At 29.8% G+C, this 13,174-nt stretch overlaps 1 protein-coding gene across 1 annotated transcript in view; it reads left to right on the top strand.

Annotated features, from left to right (window-relative positions):
- Window positions 1–4,407: 4,407 nt before the first annotated feature.
- Window positions 4,408–13,174, top strand: part of LOC118192344 (uncharacterized) — a 197,357-nt gene continuing 188,590 nt past the window's right edge. The window contains exon 1 of the mRNA XM_035363287.2: window positions 4,408–4,669. The gene's annotated coding sequence lies outside the window, so the exon portion shown is untranslated. The remainder of the gene's footprint in view (window positions 4,670–13,174) is intronic.

Raw genomic sequence — 13,174 nt, 5'->3', positions numbered from 1 at the left:
CATTTCAATTTAAGTGCAGTCATAGTAAAGCAGCAGACGATAACACGGCGAAGTTAAAAATTTATTCTTAAAAATATTTGGGAAAAAAAAAAAAAGGAGAAGGAAAGAAATTAAAAAAAGGTTAAAAATTTGAATAATAATCATCTATAATTAAAAAATAGCTTTTCATATAGTATTAATAAATATTTATTAATAAATATTTTTCAATGAGGGAAAAAATTCATATAATTAATTCTCCATAAAAATTTATTTGAAATTTAAGGTTAAAAATAGCTGTGGCAATTCACTGTAACAAAAGTCCATAAACTACATTTGGTGTTATTATCGCTGAAAAAAAGGTGCCAAATTTGAATACGCGAAAATATGTAAATTCGTGTATATCTTAGAAAATTTTGAATAAAAAATTCTAATTTTTTGCAGGTATGCTTAGAACTACATCTACTTTAAGATGATGGTAAAAATTTTATAGATTATAATTCAAAATGTTTTTCGAAAAATTTATAAAAATTATTTAAAAATAGAAATTTAAAAAATAAAACACAAAAATTGGCTTATTTGGAATGAACCTAAATTTCGAAATGTGAAAGGAAGAAATTTTGAGAGCTAATTTTTTAAAAGCTACTGATACGATTTTTGCAAAATTTGGCAGTCTGGCATAATTTGAGTCGTAGAATCGAAATATGTAAAAAAATTTGGATACTATTTCAGAAAAATTCCGATTTTGTGTCAAAATACCTATGTTAGATTAGTGCTATATATAAATCTAATATATATCCTAAGTCGAGCTTTCGAGACATGAAAAACGCAATTTAAATTTCGTCAATCGGCCCAGTAGAACGGGAGAGATAGAATTGTCCCTCCTTTTTTCTTTTTTTTTCCTTTTCTTTTCTTTTTTTTTTTTTTTTTTTTTTTTTTTTTTGGCACAGTGTACGTGGTCACACCGGCAATCTAGGAAATAAATGACTCATTGGTTGGCAAACAAGTTACAAATCTTCAAGTTAATACTCCAATGATACTTAAGTCATTCTTCAAGAAAAAAGTAGGAGTGAAACAATATTCAAATGAAATAAATTATACAGAAATTCTGCTATTGCCTCTTTGGCTAAATTATTTTTCCCTTCCATTCCTCACAGACTGAATAATAAACATTTGTTTCTTCAATTTTGTAATTACTAAATTTCTAATCGGACATGGACTAATTTCAACTCATAATCTGAATAGATTTGGGTTATCTAAAACAAACTTGTGTTCCTTCAACTTCGGAGGAGTGCAAAATGTCCAACATGTCGAACATTTGAGCATTTGTAGCCTGAAGACTTGGTTAGTCGAATAGTTGCTAAAATTTAACGACATCTACTAAGGTTGCTGCGATAATCCGTAACCTTTAATATTATCATTTTAAAACCACTTCTGTATTTTGTATTTTAAAACTTCATGTAAAGTAAAAAGCCAACAACAGATTTACTTTTTACGTCTAAAATATTTTATTACTAAAATATTTATTATTATTATTTAGGGCTTCGGTTATTTCTTTTTTGTCAGGCAATAAAAAAGGGCGTTCCCATGCGAACATACCTTTTAGAATGACAGAAAAAATTGTTAACATTGAGAGATATTTTAAAGTTAGCAGAATAATGACCTTTTTCTCATTTGAATTCGACGCTATCCAAACTACAGAACTTCCCAATTATCGTTCTGTTACATTCACCGGTTAATCATATTCTGCATGTTAAATAAAAATAAAATATATCACTGTTTTACAGAAGTTTCAAACGCTTGTGAGACTAGACTATTAGTTTAGATTAAATTGTATTATTATAAACAGGCAACTGATAAAATGTCTAAATATTACAGTTATTTCTATAGAACCGCAGAAGCGAGAATTAGTGACAGAACTCCAAACATTTTGGCAGATTTCTGCAGCAAATGGCGCCATCTATTGCCGTCTCAGAGACATTTGTCTTAAATTTCAAAAGTAAATAAGTGGTAAAATAATTAAAAAGAAGTCAAATATAGAAATCTGTAAAACAAATTTTGTGAAATGACAGAAATACGTGCAAATATGCAAAAGACAAAAAAAAAAAAAAAAAAAAAAAAAAAACCTCGTTAATTTGAAATTCCAGTTGCTTCATTCAATTTGACAAAGCCCACCAGCGGCCGAGCGGTAAAGTCGTTGAACACTGGTAGTTCGGTCCGAGGTTCGAATCCCGCGAACGGGCTGGCTGCATGGGCGTTTTCGTGGTTTTCCCCCCGTGTGTAACGTATATACGAGCCAGTTTCCCTTAGAAAGTCCTCCACGAAGGCATTCCTCCCCTTAGGCAGATAGCCCTCGAGGCTTTGCCATAATCTCACACACACAATTTGACAAGAAATTAAATTCATTACTGTGTCAAAAATAACATAACTTTTTGGGTTTTCGAATTGGCTGAATACCGAAAATAGTATATAATTTACAATTTTCGAATTAGCCGAAAATTGTAAATTATATACAATAAACAACTTACGGTGACACAGACTTCGAAAAATTCAATATCAGTTTTACAATATTTACTTTTCTTAAGTAAAAGAAATAAATAAGTAAATAAATAAAATTGTATGTATTCTTTCATCAAACTGCACGTTATAGGTATGCTTACTGTTTTCTCATTTAAAAAAGAAATCACAAAATGCCAAAGAAAAAAATCTGAAATAATTCATATTTTAATGATCACCCAAAAGGTCTCTTTTAAGTGTAATATGGTTTATCATTAGGAATTAGAGATGGCTCAGATAGCATAATGGAATAAAAATAATTTTGTGTGATAACAGACGAATATGCATTTCGATTAATATTTTCTGCATATTTAAAAAGTGAAACAAAATATGTACTGTAATTCTACAGAAATATTTAACTTTCTTAATTAGATATGCCATGAGTAATGTAAATGTGTTTTGATGCATTTTAAATTAAATGAATCAAATTAAAAAACAAAAAATAACATTTTTAAGACATGCATCTATTTTATTTAAATGTTCTAGTTTGTTAATTAATAACACACAGATTAAGCGCGAAAGCATACATTAATCTGAAAATATGCTCTTTTTATCGAACGTAAGCATTTTCTTTTTTAAAATTAATTTCGAATTATTAAATGGTTTTCACACAGATTAAGCGTGAAAATAGTTCGTTTTCTTTGTAGAAGATAATTTTCATAGTTTTTGTTGGCAACAGATGATGTATGTTGTTTTGCTTTACATCGCCTATGCGAATTAGACGTCTGAAAACCAACTTAATGAGCATTTATGATAAACACACATTTATTAAACATTGTCTCATTTCCGTATGGTGTTATGTAAAACAACGCATTTACGACGATTTTTAAAGTGGAATAGTGTGTCGAGATTTGGCCCCAAAATGGTCTCAGCAGAGAAACAGATTATTGATCAACTGTCAGAAGTGTCTTTGGTAAGTAAGTTGTAGTTTGACTGCTGTTTTTTGGGAGAACTTAAAAATGAAGAGCAAGCTTTTGAAGAACATTTTATAGTGTTATTATTTTCTGAAGTATTTCTTTGATTTAAAACGGTAGAAGCTAACACGGTAGAACGTCAAAAAGAATAGCTAATCAAAACTTCTATTGCATAAATGTAATAGATTTGACAAGTACTGACAACAGTTTTTAAATTAACAACGATTTTACGCAAATTAAACATTAAATTTTTGAATTCTGATATATATTTTAAATTATAAAATTTGCTTTTCAAAAGCTTGATCTTTATTTTTAAGGGCTCACATATATCAGCACTCAAACTATAATTTACTTATCAAAGACTTTTCTGCCAGTTTAACAGCAATCTCTTTCTCTGCTGAGAGCATTTTGAGCCCAACTAGGCTATGAGTCTCGAAACACGATTTCACTTTAAATATCGTCATAAATGCGTTGTTTCACATTTCATTCGAGTCTGTTGCTATTTGAAAGAATATAGGTATTTATCTTTCAAATTTAATATCTGTTACTGATTAGCAAAATATGTTATTTAAAAGCAACAGATACAGTCTTAAGAATATTATTATTTTACTTTTTAGTTTACGATATATCTAATTATAAACATTAAACATTTTCATAGGATTATGCAATATAATTTTTCAAATGTACTAAAGATATATAATGTCCTCATGCTAGTCTAAATGTATATTCATTTCATATCCTATAAAATGTTTCGCTCGCCACCTGGGGCGTCTCTAATGGTAAACTATATTAAACTTTAAAGGATCCCGTTTGAGCCGCTGTTAAAATGTTAAAATAGGAATTCTTTAGAATTCATTGTAGTTTAACCAGTAGTGTTGCATTTTTTTTTTTTTTTTTTTTTTTTTTCTGTAAAAAAAAAACTTGCCGTTCATTGGTTTTCCTGTAATGAACACTTATCACTCACGCTTGGGTTTAAGTTATGAATTCCGGGATGAGATTCTTGCACTTCGCTGTTACGTTCGGCACAGATTGCACACATCTTCATTTATTTCCGGAACCGGAAGAAGAGAGCGGTCATCGCAGGAAGAATAGCAAAAAACAACGGAAACAAGAAAAGTAAACTTTCTTCTGCCTGTCGCAAAACTATATGAAAAAAGAACATTCTGGAGACTTTTTGGCCGCATATATAGTTATGATTAAGGATATATTAGGTGGAAGGAAAGGTAAATTCAAATTAAATTTTATATCTTTCTTTCGTATGCGCTATATATCTGATTAAAAAATTAAGAATAATTTATTTTCATATTACTCTTGACTTTAATACAGAGGAGAAAATTTTGTTACGTTAAACAATATTTCTAAGCATTTTAACATACTTCTAGCATATCCAAAAATAATTATAAATGAAATGTAAGATAGGTTTTGAATTTATAGAACATAAATTGACTTACAAACATTTTACAAAATTTTGAGGAAAATAATGAAACTAATAAACAGAGAATATTAATCTAAATATTCTCTGTTTTAATGATAAATGAACTATAAATAATTTAGTTAAAATTATTAATCTAACATTTTTATTTGTTAATTATTTATATAATATTAATTAAATTGATAATTTTATTATATTTTATAGAATGAGTATATTCCATTTCATTAATTGTATGCAGAAAATAAAACTTTTTCTTGAATTGATGGAGAATATTTTTCCAGCAGTGACAAACTGTTAAATTGCAGCGTTTATAGTAAATCATCAAGCAATTTAATTTAACTTGACATTACCATCTCTTTTTGACTATGAATTTTATTAATTTTTTGACATTAACATCTCACGTGATTCCGAAGTTATTATATTCATATACGCTTTTTTGATAAAATCAGGTAAAGTTTATTGCTCAAAAATTATGTTCATTAAAAAAATAATAAAAAGCTTTAAATTGCACGAAATCTTGAATGCTTTGGAAGATGTTATCTGTTTAATTTTTTTTTTTTTCAATTTTCAATATGTATTATTTTGGTACATCTTAAATTCGTTACTAACGAATGAGTGTATTGATAAGGTTTGTAAGAATGTGGTCTGTTTTTAACGCAAATAGACCTCAGCAAATATTTTACCCTGCTTTAATATATGTATACATACATACTTTCAATGTGTTATCTTAAATGCTGCTAATACAGACATTTAATCAAAGGTAGAATTTAGTAATAACAAGTATTAAAAAGATTTCCAAAGAAAGAAGGCACCAAAAGGCTCGGAAGTTACTGCGAAACATATTTCTACACAATCACATATCTTTTCTGTGTTTTTATTGTCTATATGATAAAATAAAATCAATAAATCTTTATTCTGTGCATAAGCTCTGTTTTTACATTAGAATCGGTAATAGATTGGAGTAATTATGCCCAGCAAAAAGAAAAAGAATAAAGTTACAGTTGCTTTCTAATCGAACTAGTTAAAACTTCTGCTCGAATCTAGAATAAAACATGTAATTTAATCTATAAAATGTTACCCAAACTTTCATAAAATTACTTCATTGAAAAGTCGATCAAAATGTTTATAAAACGTTGCTTAAGTTTTGTTGAGAAACTAGAAGTTTATCTCCTAATTATTTAGGGCCCACCAGCGGCCGAGCGGTAAAGACGCTGAACACTGGTAGTTCGGTCTGAGGTTCGAATCCCGCGAACGGGCTGGCTGCATGGGCGTTTTCGTGGTTTTCCCCATGTGTAACGTGTATACGAGCCAGTTTCCCTTAGAAAGTCCTCCACGAAAGGCATCCCTCCCTTTAGGCAGATAGCCCTCGTGTGCTTTGCCATAACTGAATAATCCAATCCAATCCAATCCTAATTATTTAATTTGGACAAACTGAGCGTAAAATCAAATGTCTCTGCGAAAAATCTGCAGCTGTACCACTATCATTACTCGTATTAAACTGTACCACTATCATTACTCGTATTAAATCTGCAGCACTATACAAATCACATGTTATAAATTCGGTTACGCATTACCGTGTTGCACTACTGTTAGAGATTAAAGTAATATATTTTACTGTGGGTGTTTTCAACTGCTGAGAATTTAATTTTTGCTTTGACGGTACGTGACCAATTTCATCAAGTTTCTTGTATTTTTATATCAAAACAACGTAAATATGAAAAAGGAGCCAAATTCGTTCGTTGTAGTCGGTGTGACCGACAAAATAGTAGATGAAATCTAATGGATGGAAAGTTCCACAGTAGTTCCTTTTAATCTTAGCTATAGGAATGTACAACATTGTCCAATTCATTTAAAAATCAATTTATTACTTTCATTGATATCGGATTTTTAACTTGGCAAGTTTAAATTGTTAATAAATTACGTTCAAAAACTTTGACTTCTCCAATTAGAAATTAGCTTGCCAAGTTAGAAATCCGATATCAAAGAAAGTATTAAATTGTTTTTAAATGAAATGAAAAACGTTGTATACATAATTAATAAATCCATAATTCATTAATCCTTTAATTAATTATGGCAAAGCACACGAGGGCTATCTGCCTAAAGGGAGGGAGGACTTCTTTCAGGGAAACTGGCTCGTATACACGTTTCACATGGGGAAAACCACGGAAACGCCCACGCAGCCAGCCCGTTCCAGGGATTCGAACCTCGGACCGAACTACCAGTGTTCAGGGTCTTTACCGCTCCGCCGCTGCTGGGCGTTATAATTAAAGGAACTGCTATGTAACTTGCCATCTGTTAGATCTCAACTCTGTTGGTCACACAGACTACACCGAAAGTCTTTCTCCCGAACTTGGCTGCTTTTTCACATTTATGTTATTGTTATGATCTCATTAATTTTTGAAAAGCTAAATTATAGGTTATGTTTTTATTTAGGCACTTAAATGAAGAGCTTCTAAATAAATACGCGACCTTCAATTTTTTTCCTTGCGTTTACGCTGCACTGGTTTCTTTTTATAAAAATGAAATTTAAAAAAAATATATATATATATAAACTTTTTTTATTATATGAAATTTTAAAATTGGATATTAACTGTGTTTCAAGTCATTATAATTATTTTGAATAAACAATAATGATTAAATTGCCGACATTCGACATTCTCCATGAGTATTATTTGGTTTAACATCGATTATAATGTAGCTTTTTGAAGTCAGAATTACAAAATTGCAGGTTTGTAGGTCTAAACGGTTTTGAGTAATGGAGGGGTCGAAAGTTGTTCGAAATGATTCGTGTATGACAGCGTAGTCCAACCCACGGCCTGCGGGCCGCATGCAGCCCTCTTATTCATTTTCTTGGCCCTTACCCTTCTTACTGAGTTAAACATTTGGAAAGACAAAAGACCCTTCTTACTGCTTTAAAGAATAAATATTAAATATAAATAATTATATTACATATAATAATTAAATAATAAAAATTATATGTTTCAGTGAGACAATGAAAACTGTTGTAAATATTGTAAATTTAATGAGGGGAGGCAAAGTCCAGAGACAGGGAGCATTTATTGCATTTGTGGACAATTCGGATGCTGACTATGATAAAATTTCACTGTACTGTCAAGTGCGCTGGCTAAGTTCTGGAAATTGTCTGCAACAGTTTTTTTGGATTGAAGAATAAAATTCTTGCTTTCGTCAAAAAATAAAACATTGGGCATGAGTATCAAGAAAAACTGGAAGAAATCAAATTTTTAAATAATCTTGTTTTTCTGACAGATTTAACATCCCATCTAAATGCTTTAAACTTAAAACTACAAGGCAGAAAACAAACTATATCCAACTTTATGGACATATTCAAAGCTTTCGCAAACAAATTAATGTAATGCAAATTGCCCTGAAGGCAAATAATACGGCACACCTCCCATTTTGCCAGCAGCTGAAAGAAGAAAATGACACAAATTTTAATATGTTTCATGAAATAATTACTGATATCAAGAAAGAGTTCCATGATTTCGACTCCCAAAAAACAAAACTTTTATTGTTAAACAACCCCATGGAGATTGAAGTACGTGAGGTGCCATCGGACCTTCAAATTGAAATTTGTGATCTTCAGGCTGATCCATTCTACCAGACTAAAAAGTGTGATGCACTGAACATCTCTGGAAACTGATTTCTAAAGAACGTTATCTCAAACTGCATAAATCCGTTTTGCAAATGTTATCGCCGTTTGGCAGTACATATGTGTGTGAAAGTGCTTTTTCTACTCTCAAACAAATTAAATCAAAAACGAGAAATCGCACTGAAAGTGCTTCACCAGAATCGAGCCTGAGACTTTCCCTTACTAAAATTATAGTGATATATTAAACTAGTGATTTGTATGTAAATCATTTTCTTTCTTTAATGTCCCTGGCCCTCACTCTCCTATACTAACATTTGATTGTCCCTCGGGTAACCAAAGGTTGGACCACCTGGTGTATGATATACATGGCCGGTGTCTCGCTGTTTTCTTTTCCGTCTCCTCCGAACGTAGTTGACACACTGCCATGTCTCTAAATCTTAAGACAATTAACGATACTATCCAGAATTAGTATTTCTAATACCTAAAATTTCCTGGGTACTGATAATGTGATTTATATAAATAAAATGCATGGTTACATTTAAAAGAATATTTCTTCCTTACTAAAAAATAAACATTTTTAATCCATTCTTTTAAGCATTTAAAATTTTTGATACAAATGCATCCAAAATAAAATATTTATTTAAGAATTAAAACTTTAGACTGAAACACAAAAATGTTTCAAGATTGTGTTTATTCATTGTTAGTTTTGTTCTTTATATGGTTCGAAATCTTATAATAAATAATAATTCATGAATTCCATGAACTAAAATTTTATGTGCATTGACAGCTGAATAAATATTGGAAGGATAGGGAACATGAACCTCTTCGTTATTAAAGGTACAATAAAAGTTATTAAAATCATTAAGGATTAGTTTAATTTTTGAAGAAGAGATTATTAATTTAATGTTATAATTATAATATTATATTTAAAAATACAAATTAATTATGCTTTGAAATAAGTATATTTGCACAATATGAAAATTACGCACGTATCTAATAATTAAAAACTCAAATGTAAAAGCACATAAAAAAATTTAAAAAAAAAAACTGAAATGTTTCAGATTTTAAATTACGTCCAAAGGGGCGTTTTTTAACATTTTGTGTGTTACCTTTCTTTATTAAATATCATGTTCCTCGCACTTAAACCATAAGATCCAGTGCAACAGCAATATCGCAAAATAGTTTTAAAACGAGCATATCTTTAGAATTTCCGATACAGAGACTCACGCGCTGGAGATAAAAATGTTTTTTCTGCACAACGTTGCCATTGCTCGCTTTGAAATCCTTGAGTTTGTTAATCAAAAATTCGTCAAAGTTTTAAAAAATAGGAAATCGATCATAAAACAAATTTCAAATTTCAAATTTGGTCTTCCACATGCTCATATTCGTTGGAGGATTACGTTATTCAAAATTCGATGACTCTATGTACCGTTGTTTTATCACAATACGAGAAATATACATACATTTATGCAGATTTTTCATTATTTAATTTCTTCAAATATAATGCAGGACTCTAACATTTTGTGGCAACAGTTTGAAAAGTGAACCGACATTTATGAGTCCGACGCAAAATGCCAAAACGAAACTAATAGTCCTTCGGGATTCAAATCCCTTTGGATTAAAAATAGCACAAAATCAAATGAAATAAAATTGAAAGCAATTCTAATTATAGAATAAACTGCGAATTTGTAATTTTCCTAATAATTTATTGTTACCAAGAACATAACTTGATTTGTTTGTTGTTAAGTAGCCATTGATATATGCGCATCCGAAAGTTTGTTTCGATCTTTTGACTTCAAAATTTCATTCGAAATCAAAATATAGCATATTTCATTAAAAAAATTCCCTCCAAATAGCTGAGCAATAAATTTAAAAAAATTTTAAAAAAACCTTTAAACAATTGAACATGTTGTGAAAGACGTGGAATATATTTTATTGCATTGTAGGTTGCATGCAAGTGCCAGAAGTATATTTGCCGATCAACCGGTACAGTGGTTAGCGTCACTGATTGCCGTGCCGAAGAACCCGGGTTCGACTCCCATGTTTGTAAGTGTATAGTGTTGGTGCGACAATTGCATTTAATGTGTGTCGAGCCAAAAATCCTCTCGTGTGGTTTGGTGGAAGGAAAGAAAAGTGGGAGCCCTCTGACCCATTCCCCCCCCCGGGGTGCTCTCCATCAAAATTGGGGGCGGAACTGATCTAAATCGCACTGTCACCTGAATGGCGCTCAAGGCTGTTGCCAACGGCAGGCGTAATACAAGAGCTCCGAAGCCTTTGCAGCCTTGAGCGATTTTATTTCTTCTTTTAACTTTTAGTATTATTATTTACATGACTCGATATTAATCTAATATATATCATTGTATTATTTTGCATATTGTCCATGTATGATTACGTTATATATTGATGTATTGTATTGTTGATGTACTATTTTTCCTTTGTATCAGTATTATTTTGAAGTATTATTTCATTTTTATTATTAATGTCTTATTATTAAGTTGATTTCTTTTCTTTTATAGGAATATTAACATATTTTAATTATTCATGGTATATTTTAGTATTTTTATTATAATAGTATTTGTATTTTTATTTTTTCTTTGCTCTCTCCAAACCTAGATATTATGTTTTTATGGTTTAATTGTATCTCTTTGTATTATTAGTTATTTTTTACATCTGTAAGCCTTGTGGAATACTTCGTGGAACACGAGGAGTTTTGTATTTGTTTTCTTAATTAAAAAAAAATTAGTTGAACAGCATGAAGTACCTTAGATTACGATTTCCGGAAAGAGAGTAACTATTTTTGTAGACTAAATTACAAACCGTATAATCATTACAATGTGCTTTTAAAATAAGATCATTTTGTAAATTTATTCATTCTAGTTCTAAGCTTTCTTTGCCATAACATTTAAAAATTCCGAAAGTATAACGGAATCATTATTTTCAGTAGTATTGGGCAGATTTATGAAAGCATTTTCAAAGGCCCTAATCACACAATCGACAAATCCAGAAGTAAATACTTTACTTGTACGCCTATAATTTTTATATTTGATGTAGCAATACAAATTTCATTTTTTTAAAACTTTTAGTAGTATGTTTTGTATCAGGAGAGTATGATAATAAATTTTTCTTCAAATAAAATTTAAGTCACGGTAATTGAGATTTGAATGTAAATACTATGCTCATGTATAGTCTTGGAAGTGACAACAAATTTTTCTTTGCAGATTAATTTTAAATTCTTAAACTTCCCGGTTATGAAGGCCAAAAATTGCAGATCGATTAACCAATCTTTATTTTTTTTAGCTGCTCGTAAAATATGCCTATTATTTCTTTACTGTTTTACTTCTGGTAAACGAAAGATAAATCTTTCCAGCATTTTACTTCCGCTCACTCCAGCCCACTTCAAGGAAAGGCCTGTCAAATGAGCGTCTTTAGTTTCTAATAGCAATTCTAACAGGAATTTCTAATAGCAATTTTAATAGCAATTTCTAATAGCAATGAGTATGTTTATATTCTAATTAGCATTTGATTTTTTTTAGGTTTAATAATTTATGATACACCTAAATTTATAATTAAATTTCCAAAACTAATAATTCTTATCGTAGAGTTCGTTAGGATAAAATACAATAGCACGCAATAAAATTAAATCATATGGAGTCCTATCTGCAGAAGGAGACAAATCATGTCTGCAATCTGTGCTGTGGAATTCTATCTGCAGAAAGCGTTTATAACCAGTCGTTGCTTGCGCACCACATCCGTCCTAATTGAAACTGATATATATTTATATTTATATTTATTAAAACGAAATGGAAACTGGAAATATATCCTTCATACTAATACGCTTTTCTAACCCTTCAACCGTAGTAATGCTTCGCTCCGAAAAGCGCAAATGTCACAAATAGTCCATGAATAAATAATAATAAATAATAATAAGACAAATAGTCCATGAATAAATAATAATAAATAATAATAAGACAAATAGTCCATGAATAAATAATAATAAATAATAATAAGACAAATAGTCCATGAATAAATAATAATAAATAATAATAAGACAAATAGTCCATGAATAAATAATAATAAATAATAATAAGACAAATAGTCCATGAATAAATAATAATAAATAATAATAAGACAAATAGTCCATGAATAAATAATAATAAATAATAATAAGACAAATAGTCCATGAATAAATAATAATAAATAATAATAAGACAAATAGTCCATGAATAAATAATAATAAATAATAATAAGACAAATAGTCCATGAATAAATAATAATAAATAATAATAAGACAAATAGTCCATGAATAAATAATTTTCTGGATAATAACATTAAAATACCTTTCCTATTTTATACTTAGATTTCTTTTCTTTTAATATCCATCCGTAATTGGTCGGAAGCATTTTAAGATGCACCTTTACTTGGTAGTTTAGTAAAAAATATGCAAATTTAACAGAGGCTACTTTTGCATATTCCAGAGGTTTAGCGTAAAAGGCTTCGCGAGATAATCATTATTGATTTTCAAGATGAAATTATCCTTTTTCGTATTACAAAGTTTCCGTGATAGCCTGAATCAAAATTGTAGAAGATGGTTTACAATGCCTTTTCTATGGACACTACTTTTAATGCACAACAAGCGTACACATTTATCTTCATAACCGATAAAGTAATACTTTTCACCCCATCCAT

The sequence above is a fragment of the Stegodyphus dumicola genome, chromosome 10, assembly GCF_044657685.1.
Source record: "Stegodyphus dumicola isolate Sdum_Otavi_A_Nest chromosome 10, ASM4465768v1".
Taxonomy (NCBI): domain Eukaryota; kingdom Metazoa; phylum Arthropoda; class Arachnida; order Araneae; family Eresidae; genus Stegodyphus; species Stegodyphus dumicola.
This window is presented reverse-complemented; position numbering and strand designations above follow the sequence as displayed.